Here is a 20,004-nt window from a genome sequence, read left to right as displayed (position 1 = left end):
CGCTAACTGGACAGCCTCCCGCTGTGCGTTAAGATCGGTATGTGTTACAGCACTTGCTAGGCGTGGCGGTAGCACGTCCGTAGCACTGTCTTCTACTGCACAGTTCCATAACATGTGCGCCATAGTGGCACGATCGGCACCGCACACCGCACATACGTCGCTTGTGTATAAGTCCGGGCACACATGTTTTGCGATTACAGGTGTCCACATTGCGCGAGTTTGTAGTTGCCGTAGCATCGTTGCCTCTTGCCTGGTGAGCTGTTTGTGAGGCGGCGGGTACTTCCGCCTACCTTCACGGTACCAGCTCATCACGTCTTTGTATGAGGTAATTGGCTCCATGTCTTCGTCGTTGATTTCCTCCGCGGGTTGGGGGGTGTGGTCTGCGCTGCGGCTAGTGAGCGCACGCGCCGCCCGATCTGCCCCTTCGTTGCGGTTCTCTCCTGTATCCATTGGTCCCATGAGCGCCGGGAACCATTTAAGCACCACCGGCATTGCTCTTTGTGTGAGGGTCCTGCACACCCTGGCCGCGCATGGAGACACGTTGTTTTTGCCAAAGTTCATAATCACGCTTTTCGAGTCGCTCAGTATCGTTGTGCAGTTTGGGTTCGCGAGCGCCAGCGCTATGGCTAGCTCTTCGGCCTGTACTGGGTCCCGTGCCCGCACGCTGCCAGCCGTGCACAGCTTCCCGGAAGTCGCCGTAATCACGGCCGCAGCATACGTACCCGGCCGACCCGGGTAGGTGGCGACATCGACATAGTAGGCGCCCATGTCTGATGTATGTGTGGCCGTGAAAGCCCTGGCCCTCGCTAGCCGGCGCTCCCGATCCGCTTCTGGGTCACTATGTCGTGGAACCGGTGGGACCTGCAAAGAGCGCAGCAGCCCGCACGGCAGCGGCGACCTGCCCCCACTCTCCCGCAGCCCCCTGCAGAGTCCTAGTCTGGATAGTATAGATCTACCTGTTTTGGTGAGTGCTAGTCGAGCAAGTTGCGCGGTGCGCTGTGCTTCTGCGATTTCAGCTAGTGTATTATGTATTCCTAGTTCTAGGAGTCGTTCGGTGCTTGTGTGTGAATAGAGGCCTAATGCTACTTTATATGCTTTGCGTATGAGTGCGTCAATCTTCCGGCGCTCCTCCGCTTTCCAGTTGTGGAAGGCCGCGACGTAGGCTACGTGGCTGATTGCGAACGACTGCACCAATTTCCGCAGAGTATCTTCCTTCATGCCTGCATGTCTTGTGGATACCTTCCTCAGGAGTCGTAAGGCCGTGGATATCTTCGTGTCGAGTTTTGCAATGGTAGTGCCATTATGTTGTGAAGCTTCAATGTGGAGTCCCAGCACTCGGAGTGTTTTAACGTGCGGGATGTTTCCTCCGTCTTTCGTCCGTAGATTGATATCTGGTTGGCCATGTTGTGCCGTTGTTCCACGTGGTGGTATGATGAGAAGTTCGGATTTAGCCGGTGCACATACGAGTCCCGTGCCCTGGAGTTGGTCTTCTATTTCGTCTATTGCCTGCTGCAGCGATGCTTCGATCTCGCCGTCGCTGCCTCCTGTCATCGAGAGAGTGATGTCGTCAGCGTAGATGGTGTGCTTGACGTTCGGGAGGCTTTGGAGGCGTTTAGCTATCCCGATCATGACCAGGTTGAACAGCAGCGGCGAGATCACTGCACCCTGCGGCGTGCCGATGCTTCCGAGGCTTTTGCTTGGGAGTTCTATGTCGCCAGCAATGATGGTTGTAGTACGGTCCGTTAAGAAGTCTTTAATGTAGGCAAAGGTGCGTTCTCCCATATTTAGTTGTGATACTTGTCGAAGAATGGCTCAGTGATGAACTCTATCGAACGCGCACTGTATGTCCAGGCCCAGCACGGCGCGGTTGTCCAGGGTGTGTGTTGGTCGGTCGAGGACTTCATGCTTGATGAGGAGCATGGCGTCTTGTGTGCTGAGCTTGGCCCTGAAGCCGAGTATCGTATCTGGGTAGAGTCCTTCTGCTTCCAAGAACGCCTGCCAGCGATTCATTAGCATGTGTTCGAACACTTTCCCCATACAGGATGTTACAGTTAAAAGCATACACTTCGTTATTTCTTCATATTGCAGTGACAAAAAAAATGATTGGATGGTTGGTTGTAGCTACTGGCATTCGTTGGAAGCGGTTAAAATACAGTTCGAGGCTGCAACTAGGGCTGCTGCCTTTCCACTAAAGAAAAAAAAACCTTTGGGCGGGGGGGGGGGGGGGGCGGGAGTAAAGCAGCTTGCATTGAAAAAAAGTCGGCATATTTTTTTACATAAACATAACATTTGTTCTAAAAGTGATTGAGATTTTGGTTTTGTTATCGCTCTGAAGGTGTTGCACTGAAAAGTAGCTTGTTTTGACCGTGATGGGGGCATTTCATTGTGTTGTTCTTTCCTTTGGGCCCCCTCTATCTGAGTGATTGTAGGGCTTAACGCACCAACGCAACGCAGGTGATGAGGCGCACCGTAGTGGAGGGCTCCGGAATAATTTTGACCACCTGGAGATCTTTTAACGTGGACCGACGTCCCTTACACACGAGATTTTTTGCTTTTCGCGTCCATCCCCCTCTATCTGAGACAGCGCGGTCACCTGCATATTTTCTCTGCTCATGTGTCTGTGCACAGCTTGTTGACTTATATTTATAGTTGGTATTCATTGGCAAGTTTAGCTGTCAATTTCTTCGCTTGGCAACACTGAAAACTGCCACGGACATGGCTGAAGCGCCATGGACATGGCGCGGCTTGTGCCACTGCGGCCGCACGCTGAAGAAAAAAAATATCACCGGCGTGCGTCGCCTACTCCGTTTCAACCCGATTCTCAACGGTGGTGTCAACAGAGATGTTATTATTCGCACTCACATTGGAGTAGAGGCATTACTTTGCGTTCGGCGGGCTAGAGCTCGGACTATCCAACCCATATCATGCCCTTAGCACAAAGAAGTACTGCCATTCTGCGGAGTCCGACGTAGCCAGTGACGGCGCACCCCATGGTTGCCTGCATGCGTGCCTCGCTATTGAATACAGGCTATAGCCATAGTTGCTGAATTGATGCTTATAAAACGCAAAAAAAAAAGAAATCGCAGCACGGTGGCTGAAAAACCAGCCAATTCCGGCTGGTTTAGTACGGACCGGCAACGAGGGTGCTTTCGAAAAGACCGGTTGGGCCGATCCAAAATTGGGCATGTGGCAACCCTAGCTGCAGCAGTATGCAGATGCAAACTCAACCTCAGAAAAGGTTTCCGTAGAGACTAAATTGCAAACGATAGCCACAGTAGTGACAAAGGAGGATGCTGCTGTTTATTCCTTTCAGAGTGAAGCATGGAATTTACTTGCAAAGTACCATCAATGTTGAAACAGAAGTAAAGCCCTTTCAAAGGATTGTCTTGCACTGGCACTAAGTTGCAGCGACGAATGCAAACATAACATGGATCAATACCACCAGTGTTCTGTTATGCATACTTAAAATGTGAAAAAAAGGTTTAGCTTGAGTGTTAGGTCTAGAAAAACACTTAAGCCTGTGGTGCCAGACAGCATCACAGCTCCTTTTGTTGTTAATTTCTGACCTGAACACGATTACGTGCATTTTAGGCCAACTTTTGTTGAAGGTGTTTTTTAGTACGTTGTGACCATTCACAATACAGAAAGAAATAAATCCAAATTTGCATTGATTAGGAGGTGTCAAAAATACAAAACTACATTTAAAAGTGAAGATAAAAAATCAGTGATCCTATAAACAAGTACATGCTGAAAATATGGAGCACAACCCTTACTCATTTGTGTGCAACACCGTTTTGGCAGTTAAAAGGTTATTTGGGGGAAAAACTGGCACATCTGGTACCAAGTCACACAAGGCTGGAATCATAGCGAAGCTGTAGGATTTCTTTCTACGTGAGCACTAATGACATATGATCATGCATTTATGCAAGCTTGAAATTGTTTATTTGCATTTTCCGTTGTTGCTTTGCACTGTGCTACTAGTAGTCATTGTCATATGCATCGATGTCGTGTTCCTCATGCCAAGCATTACATGGGCGGCAGTGCTTGGCGATAGCTGGGGCACAGCGCATGCGCAGCATTTCTGGAGTCGCGTCAATGTTCCCTGGAGCAGGTGTTGCGCCAGCTGTGGCATTGGTTGCAAGGCAACATAAGGCGCTCCTCGGGGTTTTCGCCAGTCGTTTTTTTTTCCTAAAGCCACTACGCAAGTTGAGAACACTCGGCGGTCACTGCAAGGCACGGGCTCATGAGCACTGGGCATTTTTCTGGTATTTGTAGTGATTTACGCGCCACAAATTATGGCCAGCTACAACAGCTCTACTGTTAAAAAAAAAGGACAAGCTCATGATTATGGTTTTTATGCATGTTCCTGTTTTATGCATGTTTTTCTGCATGTTCCAAAAAGCTTGATTTGTAGTTTTTCTATTCTGAAAGTCAAGCGATGGCAAGCAGCCTTTGCGTGCTGTTTAAGTAGGCAGTGGAAAGTTTGCTACCTTAATTGCACTGTGAGCCTTTTTTGTGCGAACGTTTGCCTTTTTTGGGGGGTTTATTTACCCTAGATTTTACTTCTTGCTATTCCCGTCTGTCCTAGGTTCCCCGAGAGACCCGTCGCCGCTGGGCTGCTTCTGGTTTAGCAGCTGACCCAGCCCCTGGGGAAGCGGCTGACGCAGCCCCTGGGGAAGGAGCTGACACACCTCCTGAGGCAGCAGCTGACACAGCTCCTGGTGATGCAGCACCGACCCTTGTGCCTACTGCATTGTTGGGCAACGAACCTGCGACCTCAAGCCTGCAACCTGCAACGCCAGCCCTAGACGGCGGAGACGACGGGGACAGGAACACATGCTCTAGCTTCAAAGAGAGTGAGGATGCTACTAACGCAGCTTGTTTGAGAGAGCCTCACCCGTGTGAGCATGACCTGTACGAGGGAAGCAGTTTTACAAATGTTGAGGCTTGTCTTGTCCTTATAACCCTGTTTTTCAAGTTTAGGCTAACAAGAGAATGTTTAGGTCAACTGTTGTGTGCCATCTCAAACTTCTTGCCATCGCCAAACTCGCTTCCAGACACTACGTACAAGTTATTTAAACTTTTGTCACATTTTCAGAGGGGAAGTGGAGTGCACAGCCATTTTTTTGCCTTCACTGCCTTGAGTACCTAGAAGAAGAAATAATCGTTTGTCCTAACTGCGGTCAGGCCTGCAAGAAAAAGGGCAGTTTTCTGCAAATGCAGATTGCTGACACGTTGCGGTCCTTCCTAGAAGATGACCAGATATACAAGTTTTTTTCTAGAGCACCTAATGAATCAGGAGACCATGAGTTACAAGACATTGTAGATGGCGCCAAGTATCGGGAACATCCGGGTCGTTCCAAGTACGATTTCTCTCTTTTCTGGAATACAGATGGGGTTCGAATTTTCAAAAGCCCGGCAAAATCTCTTTGGCCGGTCCATTGCATCATTCCAGAGCTTCCGCCTCTTATGCGCAAAAAATTTCAGATTTTGACTCTGTTGTGGTTGGGAGAAAAGCCCTCCATGAATACATTTCTGAAGCCTTTCTGTTTGGAGGTGATGGCGCTGGAAAAAAATGGGCTGACCTGGCGGCATCCGGAAACGGGTGAAGAAATAGTCTCATACATCACGGCTCCTCTGTCTTCTGTAGACGCTGTTGCAAGGGCAATGCTGCAAGGCATTAAGCAATTTAATGGCTTGCATGGTTGCTCTTTTTGTGAGCACCCAGGAGTGCTTCACTCACTTCCAAAGAAAGGGTCTGTGCGTGTTTATCCGCCAGGAAAAAAGTATTCATTGAGGAATAGTCGGCTTATGAAGCGACAAGCGAAACAGGCAGTGCGGACAGGCCGTGTAGTAAAAGGCGTGAAAGGGCCTACAGTTTTGCATCTGTTGCCTCAATTTGACTGCGGCACCGGATTTGTCGTCGATTACATGCATTGCGTGCTTCTTGGTGTAGTTAGAATGTTCATTTGTTTGTGGTTTGAGTCTAAGCACTTTAGGAAGCCTTGTTATCTCGGCGGTAAGGCCAAGTTAGTTAACAGCGGGCTTCTGTCCATTAAACCCCCAGAGTATATTACCAGAACACCGCGTTCGGTTAAACAGTGGCGTTATTGGAAGGCCAGTGAGCTGCGGGCCTGGCTTTTATTTTATTCCTTTCCGGTATTGCTTAATATTCTCCCTGCTGTATACCTGAATCACTTTGGCCTGCTCGTTAGTGCAGTCTACATGTTGCTTTTAGAGTCGATTACTCAAGAACAGGTGGATATTGCAGAGCAACTTTTGGTTAAGTTTGTCACTGACCACCATGTGTTGTATGGGGAGCGGTTCTGTTCCTTTAATGTGCACCAGTTAACACATATCATTGACTCTGTTAGAAACTGGGGCCCACTTTGGGCTACATCAGCATTTTTATTTGAGGACAGAAATGGGCAGCTCGTGCGCCTTGCAAAGGGAACACAAGCAGTTGCAAAGCAACTTGCAACGTTGGTTGGCGTTAATACTGCATTGAGTGTGCTTTACAAACGAATTCAACCTCAGTCTCCTGCCGAGTTTGTGTTGAGCAAGCTAGACAGTGTTCATTTTAGGAAAGTTTCGGCACCCAATGGCACCATTTTTCATGGAGCACCGTGTCGGACAAGTGCAGCAGTAAAAGAAACACTTGAGGGTTTTTTTCCAAACTGTCGATGACATCACTGTTTATAAAAAAGTTACTATCGGCCCTGAGACATTCTCTTCAACCTTATGTACCAATCAGTCTCGAAGGAACAACTTCACCGTAATGTGGGTTGTCGGGGAGGAGAGAACATTTGCTTTAGTTCAGTGCTTTGTAAAATGGAAAGGTCAGTTGTTCCTTGTGATTAAAAAGCTTCTTGAGCATGGTGAAGAAACAGAAGGTGCATCACCGCACAGGTACATTCAAGTGCTCACCTTAATGTAGTTCCAGCTCCATGCAACATGACAAAGTGCCTAAGAGTTTTGGACTTTGTATGCATTTCTCCAAATTCTTTTGAGATGAATCTGTAGCTACTCATGCGTAGCTCACGTTTTGAAGTTTTTAGATATTTAGGGTTTCAACGTGCTGAAGCTACACATGGCTGTGACTGAGGCGCCTTATTGTGAAGGGTAAATTTAGACCGCCTGGTAATATTTACCGTGTGCCAAAATCTCGTACACGTGGCTATTTTTGTTTTTCACTCCCATACAAAGAACAAAAACTTGTTGGGGCCCAGGATTGAGTCAGCAGTCTTATGCTTAGTTGTGCAAAGCCTTAGCCCTGGAGCCTTGGTTGAGTGTGGGGTTTAACACGCCGAAGCTGCAGCTGGGTTAATAAACGGGCTGTAGTGGAGGGCTTCGGATTAATTTTGACTGCCTGGGGATTTTTAATGTGCGCTGAAATCTTGACGCGTGGGCGTTTTTGCTTTTCACCTCCATCAAAAAACTGGCCACTGCAGCTGGGATCAGACCCCGCATCGTTAAGCTCGCAATGCCTTATCCAGTGAGCCACTTTGGTGGGTCAGCCATTTAACCTCTGCAGCAAGTGTTGTTGAGCAATGACTGTCCAATGCCTCATCATTCTTCCTATACTCGGTTACAACTCAAGAACAGCCCCACCTCATGTAGTGTATCACTTCGCCAAAGCGCCGGACCCGTGACGTCAGTGCGCGCGCGTTTTGAAAGGGGTTTGCTATGAAAGCGTGATATCGTCTGCCTTGTCCCACGCAGTTTGTTTGTCGTCACTGGAGTCGTTTATAAGCATATTAAGTCCAAAAAATCACGGGAACGGCTCACGCCATGTTCAAAATACTCGCAGTAACGCCCTACTTGCGCCGCGTGGAGAAACATCCGGCTACGGTTATAAGGCACAGTGGCAACTTTCGGTGCCGTTCTTAAGTTGTCACCGAGTATAACAGAAAGGCTTCAGAATTTGGCTCCCTGTGTGGGGCACTCTTGTTGATTGACTGTGGGGTTTAATGTGCCGAAGCTACACCTGGGCTACGAGGTGTGCTGTAAGGGAGGGCTCCATTCTGAAAACCCAGGGATCCTTGACGCGCGCCCAAATCTCGGCATATGGATGTATTTGCTTTTAATCCATTAGAGCTGGACATTTGAGTGCTGAGAGTAATATTACACAAGAACACATTACTAGGTGCCATCTACTATATCTTCTAACTCATGTTCTTGTAACCTAGGTGCCTTGCAGTGCGGACAACTTTATTGTAAATGCTCAGCAAAAAACTGCTCTAACTGTATGTGTCTTAATTCCTTAGGAATGACTGCCGCCAGTGCTGAAGCGAAATAAAATTTGCTTATGCCTTTCACTTAAATTATGTAATACCGTTATGTTATGCGCTAAAAATTCTTTGGTAATCCAACTGCACACAGTAGAATGACTCACGGTTTTTTAGCTTAAATTTTTGCTGGCACTTTTGAAAAAGGTAACCATGTTTTTAACTTGAAAGTGTTTGCCCAGGCTGTATGTAGTGTGCCATGGGCATTGAGACCAGTTCATTTCAACCATTCTCGGTTTTGAACATTGTACAAAGTTACTTCCAAGTATTTAGAACTTTACACCATGAAATTTCTAATAACCTGCTTTAATTAAGTAACTGATAAAATGAAACTTACAGAAGGCAAATGTAATAATTAGAGTGGTCAATGGACCTCAAGCAGATTGATTGAACTATGGTATGAGAATTTCGGAATTGTTCCTTTTGTACTTAAGCATCCTTTTGTGTGTCTTGTCAATTACAATTTATTTGGTGCACCCTATATACTTAGTGCTTTTTTTTTATTTTTGTCTGAGTTTTACTCTGCAGAGACACTGTAAACAGAATTTTTTTGTTTCTTTGCTAGTGCAGCCTGCTGCTTCTGTTTACTGTTCTGTTTGTATCAGTGAATGAACAGATCACATCTTGTGTGATGTTAAAAAAAATGTGAGCATAATTTCACTCACTGTAAGTGTATGCATACTTCTGTTCTCAATAAGTGATCATGTGTGTGTTCATCATTGATTGTAGTTCATGTACCTTTAGCTTTGTGGTTGCCAAGGTGGAGGCACCGCAAAAATTTGTTTGATCCTGATTGAATTAAGATCGGTTTTTGCATCTTTTACTCTGTGGATTCTTTTTTTATGATGGGCTGCGTGCAGCCAATGCTTTGCTTTTTTGGGAATGAAAAGTTGGTGTTCAGGCAGGTCACTGTGTTGAAATAGTAGCTGTGTAATCTACATGGCTTGCAATGTGTTCAAGTGTACTTTGCTTTTGGCAAGTTCAAACACAGTATGTGTACTTGCCCTGGGTGGTAAACATTATCTGTGCACATGTACAGGGTCTTGTATTGATTGTTTCGAGTAATCGTGTTCCCAGCACATTTGCAAGATTTGTGAAAGTACCATTGTTAAAAAAGTTTAAAATCAACTGTAAGCTCAGTTGTTACATACAGAGTAGAGTATCCCATTACTTTAGCCTATGCATGCACGGTCAGTGCTACTGCATGTGGGGAGATTAGTGAAGAAATGATCAAAACTGATGGACCGGTGAATAGAGCTGGGTGCTGTATCAACAATGTGTATATATTCTAAGTGTTGTCTGGACTGTGAAAATAAAAGGTGTCTAACACAATTTGGGAACTGTGCAGTGTGCTTCCAATTATATTGCACCCACCAATAAATGTCTTCTGTTGGCAACACTTAAGGTGTCAGCAGTTTAAAGTATCTGAATACACAGCATAGGGGGTTAGCAAAACCCTGATGACTCAGTTATTAACATTCTTGTAATGCTTGCGCATTATGTACTAATGCAGCAAACAAGCATGCAAAGGTTACTTATTTTTTTAGTTAATACTGTGCAGGCAGCAAAATTTGAGTTTCATGTCATCATGAACCTGCAAGGCGTGCTGATAATTTTTTTAAGCATTAAAGCACCTTGTATTCTTGCGCTATAGTAAAACAAAGTAATTGCAATTTGAGTAAACAACAGAATTTTTAAGGGTCTGAAGCAGTAGTCAGAATGGTTAATGGTAATTGTGAGACCTTCGGAAGCTTGGTGTCTATGCATGATTGGTGACGAGGTTGTTCTTTTGTAAACAAAAACTTGCACCCCTCCATCAAACAATGATGATGGTTGAACGCGACGCTTTCTTGTGTGTTGGATATTTTGATTGTCTAAGTTTAGACTGTGTTTTGACCATGTCGAAATGGAGCAGTCGGATAGACGCTGACTTTGTAATGCAAGGGACCTAGGTTAGAGTTTGGTCACTGAAGCATTTTTTTCTTTCACTTCACTCTATATCATCACCATTGTCAGAGAGTTGACTTTCCTGCAGGGTGTTTTGTGTTACAGATGCCATCAGTCAGAACACAAAAGCTTCACTTTAAGTGGCTTTCACATGCACATCAAGTGTATTATTAGGGCAACTGCTTTGTTGTAAATGTGTGCACTTGGGCAAGTTTTATGTTGGCATACTATTGATGCATATAAATCAGTTTTCTTGCTTTTGTGGTTATGAAACAAATATCATTATTTCATAATTACTTTGTTGTAGATAACTATAGGTGCACTTTTAGATATGGAGTATAATTATATAGAAGATATGCCTCAGCAAATTGGAATTTCAAGTCCTGCAATTTTTACTAATATTAGCATAGATGCTTTTGACTGGATAAATCCACAGCAGTGCCACATATGAGTTTGTCATGTAGTAATAAGCACCCTGCATGGTCCATTAACGCCCTATATGGCGTGGCCACGCCATATCTGGACCCGCCATATATGGCGTGGCCACGCCATATACGGCTGTACCTGACTCCATATATGGGCTGGCTGCGCCATATATGGCTGTGTCTGACTCCATATATGGGCTGGCTTCGTCATATATGGCTTTACTTGATGCCATATATGGCCACATTTTACGCCATATATGGGCTAACCGCGCCATATATGGCCACATTTGTATCCATATATGGCGTTCGGTAGCCTTATATGAAGACATATATGTTTATATATGGCCACATATAATTTATATGTGGGCCATATATGGTATTTTCGTAAGTGCTGCCCCTCAAAGTACCCATCCGCCCTACTCCGGTATGCGAACAAAGCCACCGCCGCCTGCACTGTTGAGGGTGGCCGAGCGGGTACGCCGAGGGACCGCCCCGGCAGAGCACGCAGCCCTGAGAGACACGTAGAGACACGATGCTACCAGCAGGAACACAACCCGCCCCGGCGGGGAGCTTGCTTTATTAGAGCGCCTAGAGTCCACTGATGATGATGGTCGCCGTGGCGCCATCTAGTCGAGACCCGACACACTACATCCCCCCTTCAGACCCCTCACAAGTCCAGCCTTCTTGGCTCGAGAATGGTTCGACCGAAACGTGACACACGCGCAGTGGGCTCCTGCACAGTTGGTGTCGCACCATGTGACGCAGAAGGGGACGCTTGCTCATTCCTGGTGGCCACTGCTGGTGAGGGTGAAGTAGGAACAAGGTGACTGCGGTTGCGCTGCAGCACCCCTTTGGGTGTCTCTACCACATACGAGCGCGGACGCTGCGCTGGGCTCAAGACGACAGCTGGACTCTTGATATCCCAGACCCAAACATGTTCACCTGGCTGAAGCAGACGAAGTTCACGAGCAGCGTGTCTTCTGTTGAAGTCCTTTGCCTGTCTTTGCCTGTTAGCACGATCCCGCTGGTCTACTTGTACCGAAGACGGCCAGCCTGGCTTCAGCTGGTTACCCGATTTGGGTATGCGAGTTTGCAGGCGTCTGCCCATTAACAGCTGTGCAGGGCTATGTCCATTGACGCCCGGTGTGCCTCGGTAGGCCAGCAGGACCAGGTACGGGTCTTCCGACTTGCCTAGGAGGTCTTTGACAGTGCGGACCATTCGCTCCACCTCCCCATTTGACTGCGAGAACCGAGGACTGCTCGTGACGTGATGGAAGCCGTAGGCCAGTGCAAAGTCCCCGAATTCCCTGGCCGCAAACTGAGGACCATTGTCGGTGCGTAGTAACTTGGGGATACCATGGCGGGCGAAAACGCTTTGATTGCTGTGATTACTTCTGCTGCTGATGTCTACCCAAGGCTGATGACCTCGGGGAATCCCGACCTGTAGTCAACCAGAAGAATGTAGTCCCTGCCATTCAGGTGGAAGAGGTCGGCGCCCACCTCCTCCCAAGGAAGACTTGGTGTGACTGTAGCCATCATGGGTTCTGGACGTTGGACCCGAGTCTCAGCACACTTGGGGCAGCTGGAGACTGTGTGTTCAATTTGGCTGTTGATGTCAGGCCACCATACTGACTCTCGTGCCACTGCCTTGCAGCGGTTGATCCCTTGATGGCCTTCATGGAGCAGTTCCAGCATGTACCGCTGAAGAGAGGTGGGGATGACAATGCGAGTGTTCTTCAGGAGCAAACCATCACACACAGTGAGGTCTCCCCTGTATTGCCAATACTTTTTCAGATGAAGCGGCAACCGAGACTGTCTGGGCCAACCCTTGGTGCAGTACTCCACGAGAAGGTCGCACTCGCCGTCAGATGCTTGGGCTTGGCGCAGGTCGTCCCACCGTGTGGAGACAAGGCCTGGAAGGGAGCGGACGAGTTCTTGCACGTAGAGTTCGACCTGGTCGGCCTGCTGCGACGAAGGAGCATCCACAGGAGCTCGAGAGAGCGTGTCAGCTGTAGCCAAGAGTTTGCCGGGTACATAGAGTACCTTGTACTGGTAGCTCATGAGCTTTTCGCGCGGAAGCGCTGGATTCTAGGTGGCAAGAGGTCGATTTCCATGTTGCCTAAAAGTGCAACGAGAGGCTGATGGTCGGTCTCCAGGATGAAGTCCAGACCACGGACATACTGGTCGAACCTCTGCACAGCCCAGCTGGCTGCCAATGCTTCTTTTTCGGTTTGGCTGTATCTTGTTTCTGCCGACGTGAGAGACGTTGAAGCGAAGGCAACTGCTCGACGCTCTCCAGATGGTTGCTCTTGCAGAAGCACGGCCCCCAGGCCAAAGGAGCTTGCATCTGCTAAAACAGTTGTCTTGTACTGGGTGTTGTAAGTTGCAACGCACCGTTCAGAGCACCGCAGTTCTTTTAGCTTCCCGAAAGCAGACTGCTGCGATGGGCCCCACGTCCATTCAGAGTTCTTCTGAAGCAGGGCGCGAATAGGTGCGGTGACGTCGGAAACATTTGGCAAGAAACGTCCCACGTGATTCACGAGTCCCAGTAGACGACGAACGCCAGAGAGGTCTTCGGGAGCAGGCAGACGCTTGATGGCTGCCACCTTGTCAGGGTCGGGTGAAATACCGTGGGCACTCACTACGACTCCTAGAAACTTGACACTGTTGGTGCCGAAGGAACATTTGTCTCGGTTGAGCGTGATGTCTGCCTTGGGGAGCCGTGCGAGGACCTGCTGGAGGCACTGGTCGTGTTCTTTACGAGTCTTGCCAAAGACAAGGATGTCATCAATCATGTTCACTACGCCGGTCTGGCCTTCTAGTATCCGGGGCATTTGCTTCTGGAGAATGGCAGCCGCAGAAAGCAATAGCGACCAAACGGGGTAATGAACGTTGTGTACAGCTGTGACTGTGGAGACAGCATGACTTGATGAAAACTTGACTTATAAATTTAGACTTGACTAATACCCCTGCTACACTACGGTCCAATTGTCATTTGAACCAAATGTCGTTTGATTCAAATGGGTTGCTTCGAATGCCGTTCAGAATCCGTCGTGCTACACTACAATTTCGACGGCATTTAAAAGCTTTCACAACTGTTCGCTGTGCTGTAGTGGCGCTGTTGTTGCTCCGTTCCGTTTTCGTATACTAATACAACAATCAAACTTAGGAGCAGTCTGAGGCAGCAAAAATGATATCAAATTAGAAGAGACAGCAGTTTTGACTCTAACGCGGTGGCTGTTTGCGTTGTTTTTTTTTGCAACTGACCCACTGGTTTTGAGAGTATGAAAATTAAATACATTGATTTCGTATTTCATGTAAATAAACAGTGAACAAAGTTCCACAAAAAACAATATTTTGTTTGTTTCACGTACGGAAGTATTATATTTTTTATTGCCGATCGAAGACGCTGCGTCCGAGAGTGCTGGAAATGGCATTTGAAATCTTAAATGTCTCTCTCGGTGCTCATTTGGCTCAAATGTCATTTGAGCCAAATTGCATTTGAAAACCTAGTGTAGCAGCACAACTTGGCATTTGAGTCAAATGACATTTGGTTCAAATGACATTTAGACCCCAGTGTAGCAGGGGTATTAGAAACGTAGAAAACTTGACTTGACTTGACTTAGAAAAAAACTTGGCATCTCCAAGCAAGCCTAGGCATTGTTACACCGTCGGTAGCATGTCGCGTTCGCGAAGGACGGCTTTCTTAAGCTGAGAGAGATCTACGCAGATCCTGTAATCACCATCACCTTTTGGCACAGCTACCAGTTCCGCACACCACTCTGTCGGAGCATCGACGCGGCGGATCACTCCTTCCGATTCCATCTTGTCCAGTTTTTTCTTGATGGTCTCATGGAGAGGTAAAGGAAGACGTCTCGGGGCACTTAGTGAACAGGGCGTCGCCCCGGGTTTCAACCGGATTGTGTAGGCGTCAGGCAATGTCCCCAGTCCCTTGAAAAGGCCAGGGTCTAAGAGCAGCTCTCCGGACAACTCCTGTGAGCCTGAGACATGGTCAAGGAACTTGCATACCCCCAGGGCCTGAATTGCAGGGAAGCCTAACAAGGGAACTGTTTTGGATTCCAGAACATACAGTTTCTGCTCCACGGACTTGCCTTTCCACGTGAGTGTGGCCTGGTATGTACCCCGGACAGGCAACGTGTGATTACCGAGACCTTTGAGCTCGCCTTCTGGAACTTGAAGTTCTGGCGGAACTCCGGAAAATGAGCTTGGTACGACCGAAACTTGGGCTCCCGAGTCCACCTTGAACGACAGTGGGGAGCCATTCACGAGTACTTCGAGGAACTTGGCTTTGGGGCGGTTCTCTGCCACCGCATGAAGCTCAACGGAGCTTGCTGAAGACCGAGTGCGCTTGGAGTTGCATCTTCTTTTCTTCATGCAGACAGTTTCGAAATGCCCTTTCTTGCTGCAGAAATTGCAAGTTGCTTGTCGAGCCGGACAGTCTGCACGCTCGTGCAAAGAACGTCCGCAGAAAAAGCACCCTCTCTGGTTGGGCCTGTCCGGTGACCCCGTCTTTCCTTTGGCGTTACGAACACGCGTGGCGGCGTCGACGGCAAGCGGTGACGATTCGGCCGAGTCGCGTGCCCGGCGCTCGTTTTCTGCGTCTTCGTGTTGACGGACATGCGTAAGTGCTTCTTGCAAGGTGAGCTTCGGACTTCGGCACAGTTTATCTGAGAGGTTATGGTCGAGCAAACCGACAACGAAGCGGTCGCGGACGAGCCTTTCCTCGACTTCCGGCGACGCGTAGTTGCAGCGCTTTATCATCGAGCGGAGAGCCGTGTGGAAGGCATCGGCAGTTTCGCCCGGTTCTTGAGCACGGCGGTGAAAGCGGGTCGTTTCGTACAGCTCGTTGGGCGGATGAATGAAATGGTCGGTAAACGCTTTTTTGACGTCGGAAACGTCTTTGAGCTCGGAGTCACCCAGCGGCGTGGTTGCGAGTACGACGCGGGCTTGCGGACCCATACAGTTGAGCATAGAACGCACCTGAACCTCCGGCGGTGCTGTGTAGTGGCCCGTGGCGAAAGTGTAATCCTCATATTGGAGCAGCCACGTAGTCCAAGAGCCGGGGTTGTCGAAGTCGAAGGGCGTTGGTGGGCGTAGCTGAGTCAGCTGCGGCGCGGCGGCGGCGGCGATGGCAGGGGTAGTCATGGCGGGGGCGGCGGCGGTTGTCTCGTGACGGGCGTACGGGGTTGAACTGGTTGAACCGTTGAACTAGGGACGAGCGTTGAACCGAAGAACTAAAGCCACTTCTGACACCATGTTGAGGGTGGCCGAGCGGGTACGCCGAGGGACCGCCCCTGCAGAGCACGCAGCCCTGAGAGACACGTACAGACACGATGCTACCAGCAGGAACATAACCCGCCCCGGCGGGGAGTTTGCTTTATTAGAGCGCCTAGAGTCCACTGATGATGATGGTCGCCGTGGCGCCATCTAGTCGAGACCCGATACACTACATGCACGAGCCACTTAAGCCAGCACGTCACAAAAGGTGGCGGAAACGCCGCTCACTCCCCCGAAACGAAAAGGACGCCGCTTCGCAATACAATCAGCGCTGCCCTCGCCCGGCAAACTTTAGCTTCGCCTCCCTATACGCGTAAAGTGCAGGCGTGGGAACGGGCAACGCAAGCCGCGTGCGTAAAAGCTTGCCCCGGGCGCTTGCACGTGTTTCCCTGGGTGTCTGAGTGTTTGTCGTATGTGTTTGGTTTACTTTTTATCTCTTCCTTGTTTTTCTGGTGGGAGAGAGTGACCAGCGTTTGAGGGTTGCGGGGGGCGTTGCCCACCGCGGTTTAGGCGGATTTGGTGATACATCCAATCAGGTCACGGGAGATACTGATTGGCCTGTGTATCGGGGGTGGAGCCTAAGTAACCCATCAAAACCACGAGACACGAGGTCTCGGGGACGATTCCTCAGGGTTTTAATGTGCTATGCACGGCCGGCGTATCGCCGGGCTGGCCAGGTCAGGCTAGGGAGGATCTCACCACTTGGGTAGTTTACGTCAGGGTCCGTCGCTGACGGGGGTGCCGCGTGCACAAAGTCTTAGCTGACCTAGAACCCCATTTTATTTCTTACTCTGTCTACCTTCAGTCTGTAAATATCCTGTATGTCTCTCGCTTAAATATAGTTTTTGAAAACCCTCCATCTACCATCGTCGTCGTATCATCAGTGCCACAACCATCAGGCACCAACGCAGATCATCAATCTCTTCAACAACAACGAAATAACGAACTATCATTTACTCAGGGATTGCTGTCAATAGCGTCAACTCGTCTCTCACTAACTCCTGCGTCCACACCATGGGTACTAGTTTTGCGCATCAGATAGATAGATTGAAGAAAGCTGGCTTGCCAGATCATACCCTTTTGTTTGCTGCAAAAAAGGCAGCACGGGTTTGCTGCAAAAAAGGTGTTGTTTTTTGTTTGCTGCAAAAAGGCAGCACGGAAGATATGCTATTGAAAAAGAATCGCGGAAGCGGTGTGCTCTTATACCCTATCTTCATGCAATTTCGCATAGAATGAAAAAGATAGCAGGCAGATTTGATGTTGACGTGGTATTCCTGGCGAAGAATAAATTGGAGAGGATTATACCCAGAATCGACAATAAGCTATCCAGGAAAGGTGTTTCCCAAAGGAAGGGTTGTGGTGTTAAGCACAAGACTCAGTTTGTTGAGTGCCGATGCAATGTCGTGTACTGCATTCCTTTGAAATGCAAAAGGAAGTACATCGGGCAAACGGGGCGATGCCTCAATGAGCGCTTGCGCGAACATCAAAACACCCTGAAGGGCACGCCTACGTCACATTTATCATCTCACTGTAAAGGTTGCGGCTGCTATCCGTTGTTTAATAATACTACTGTCTTGATGACGCACAAAGATAGGAGAACAAGGGAGATAGTGGAAGCCTTTTATATGAAAAAGAATTCAGAAGATTGTGTTAGTTTCCCGTCCATATCGCCACTGGACTGCGAAGTAGACTATCTGGACAGATGTTGTGTGGCTGATTCATCTGTGCACTTGTCAGATATACGTCAAAATTGTTATGGTCACACACGTTCTTATATATTTCCCGTGTGTAATAAACACTTCAGTTGATAGTCAGCGCTCGTGTTGTTGTCCTCTTCTTTCGGTCCTGGTTTTTTGCGCCCTGTTTCACCACTATGTAACTGGCTTGCTGTCAGGTATGAGTGCTCCCCTAGATTACGTAAGCGCAAAAAGAAAAAACGATTTGCCTTGTAGTGTATAGTAGTACCAGGAACATCTGAGGAAACGCTGGTTTCGGAGACACTGTTGGTAAATTTCAGCTACAATCAGCTACATGCAAGCGCCGGTTCTGCGACGCTGGCCGGTGAAACACATGTGGTGCTTATGCAGGCCGAATATTTACACTCTCGGAAACACATTCCATTTGCGAACAGTAACTGCTCCACATAAACATGGATTTCCAACGCCCACAAACGTTAAATCTCAGTCGTGAACGTGCCGTAAAAGCAGCGGTGCCAGTGGGGAGAGTGACGGATACTCCCGCGGCAGCTTTCGAAACGGGCCACTAGGGGGATTTCAGTGGCGCCCTAACAGGCAGCGCTGGAGGCGCACACGCCACCTAGGACGGCCTTCGATGGTTTCTCGGGAAAATCTTAATACGTAAGGTACTTGCTGTTTCGTGAAGCAGGATTGTTCCCGCATAGTATTTGTAGACGTTCTTGAAGACCTCTGTACACGTGTATCGCTTTGCCTCGCTGCGCTTCTCTTAGTGTGGAGGCATCTACTGAACCATAAGGGATCTCTCGTGCATACAGGCTATGCAACAAGACAAATTTGAATGTTTGGCCAGTTGCTAGAAGAAAAGCCTGAAACTGCTAATCGAACAAATTAAGGCAGCTTTGTATCGGGAAAGCGACGTTGGAGTGCGCGTCTGTCCTCACACATTTAATTTGCTAACCTTTCTCAGGTGTCAAAATATTGCGCCACGGGTGGCACAATTACCAAGCGCGTCTTGAAAGAGGCGGGCTGTGTGTTTGCATCAGGTGATTCCGGAAAAATAACCTGCGGGCGTTTGTGAGTCTCTGACGATGGTTATTATATGAGCTTTGTTCGCAGCTTTCGCAATTGAACGAGTTTTTATGTCGTTGATACGTGAATGTCTAAACTTTTTGCGCGACGAGCTATAACTTGATGTGTCCTACGACGTGGCGCCTCCCCCCCTTCTTCACCAGTATGTGCGTCAGTGTAGTGTGCTGGTTGCACGGAGGACAGACATCGCCAAGTTGCGGCGAGGACATTGCGCTTACGTCAGCTTACGTGAAGCAGTCCACCTTGCCTATCGGGGCTGTTGTCGCTCTTTCGCAGATTGGGATCCTCACTCTGTGTTCGAGGGATAGGAATCGATCTTGTTGCGGCACAGGCTGCTGTGTGCGCGCTAAGTATACCAGATCATGCACGGTGGCAGGGCCCTCGTCAGTGTTGAAAGTATGTATGCAACTGTATTAGGCGCTCCGCAGTCCGCACTACGGAGCCCGTGCAGTGTGTGTCGGCGATGCCGGTGGTTTCGAGCGCCTGTGTTGTTTCCTTCAAAGTGCTTTTACGCCCGAACCTGCGCCCTTTCTTCCAAGGTTACAGCAGTCATCTTCCGCGCATCATCGTAGCTCACCTTCCCCTTCTTTTCTACAGCTGGCACTTCGTGACCATGGCACTTCGCGAGCATGGTCAATGAAGGGCGGCGAGCCGCATCACCTGTCTCCATGTGTTCCAACGCGCCGCCGGAGCGACCGGCGAAGCGACACGCTGGCTCCTTCTCGCACTGGCCCTGCGAAACACACACGACTTTGGTTCCCAGCGCCCGCGCCAGGTGGCGGAACCATGCCTGCGCGGAGATCAGCTACGTCTGATCCAGAGAGCCAAGGTGGGAGCCGTTGCATCTGGAGCCCTGGACGTTGGGCCCCACCCATGAACTCCCTTTCAACTTTTCACCCCAGCCCCCTTCCCCTTTCTTCTCACAATAAAAGTTCTACACCAACAAAAAAGGGCTTTTTTTTATCGCCATTGGCTCCGCGTGTCGCACCCCTACAGCGGCTAAACTTCATTTGCCATCGCAGCCCAGGGAATTTCAGCGCTTTTAAAATAAAGCATCCGTGTACTTATGAATAAAGAAACACTGCACATATCACGCATGTTTTGTTGTTGGGCCTCACATATGCCTAGTGATTTTTTTTTTGCTCCACAATGCTCACAAGTAGGAACAGTGAAGCTAGTCTGGGATGATTAAAAATGGCTGTGACTTCTTCGTTGCGCTTTTTGTAACAAACTTGTACCAAAAATTACAATATCAATGAG

At 48.6% G+C, this 20,004-nt stretch overlaps 1 pseudogene; it reads left to right on the top strand.

Annotated features, from left to right (window-relative positions):
• The first annotated feature begins 766 nt into the window (after positions 1-766).
• Positions 767-11,855, top strand: LOC144160803 (uncharacterized; annotated as a pseudogene).
• The last annotated feature ends 8,149 nt before the right edge of the window (positions 11,856-20,004 follow it).

This window comes from Haemaphysalis longicornis, unplaced genomic scaffold (assembly GCF_048455015.1).
Source record: "Haemaphysalis longicornis isolate Haplotype H1 unplaced genomic scaffold, Haemaphysalis longicornis Haplotype H1 scaffold_11, whole genome shotgun sequence".
Classification (NCBI taxonomy): Eukaryota; Metazoa; Arthropoda; class Arachnida; order Ixodida; family Ixodidae; genus Haemaphysalis; species Haemaphysalis longicornis.
Note: the sequence above shows the minus strand (reverse complement) of the source record. Positions and strands in the feature narration are given on the sequence as shown.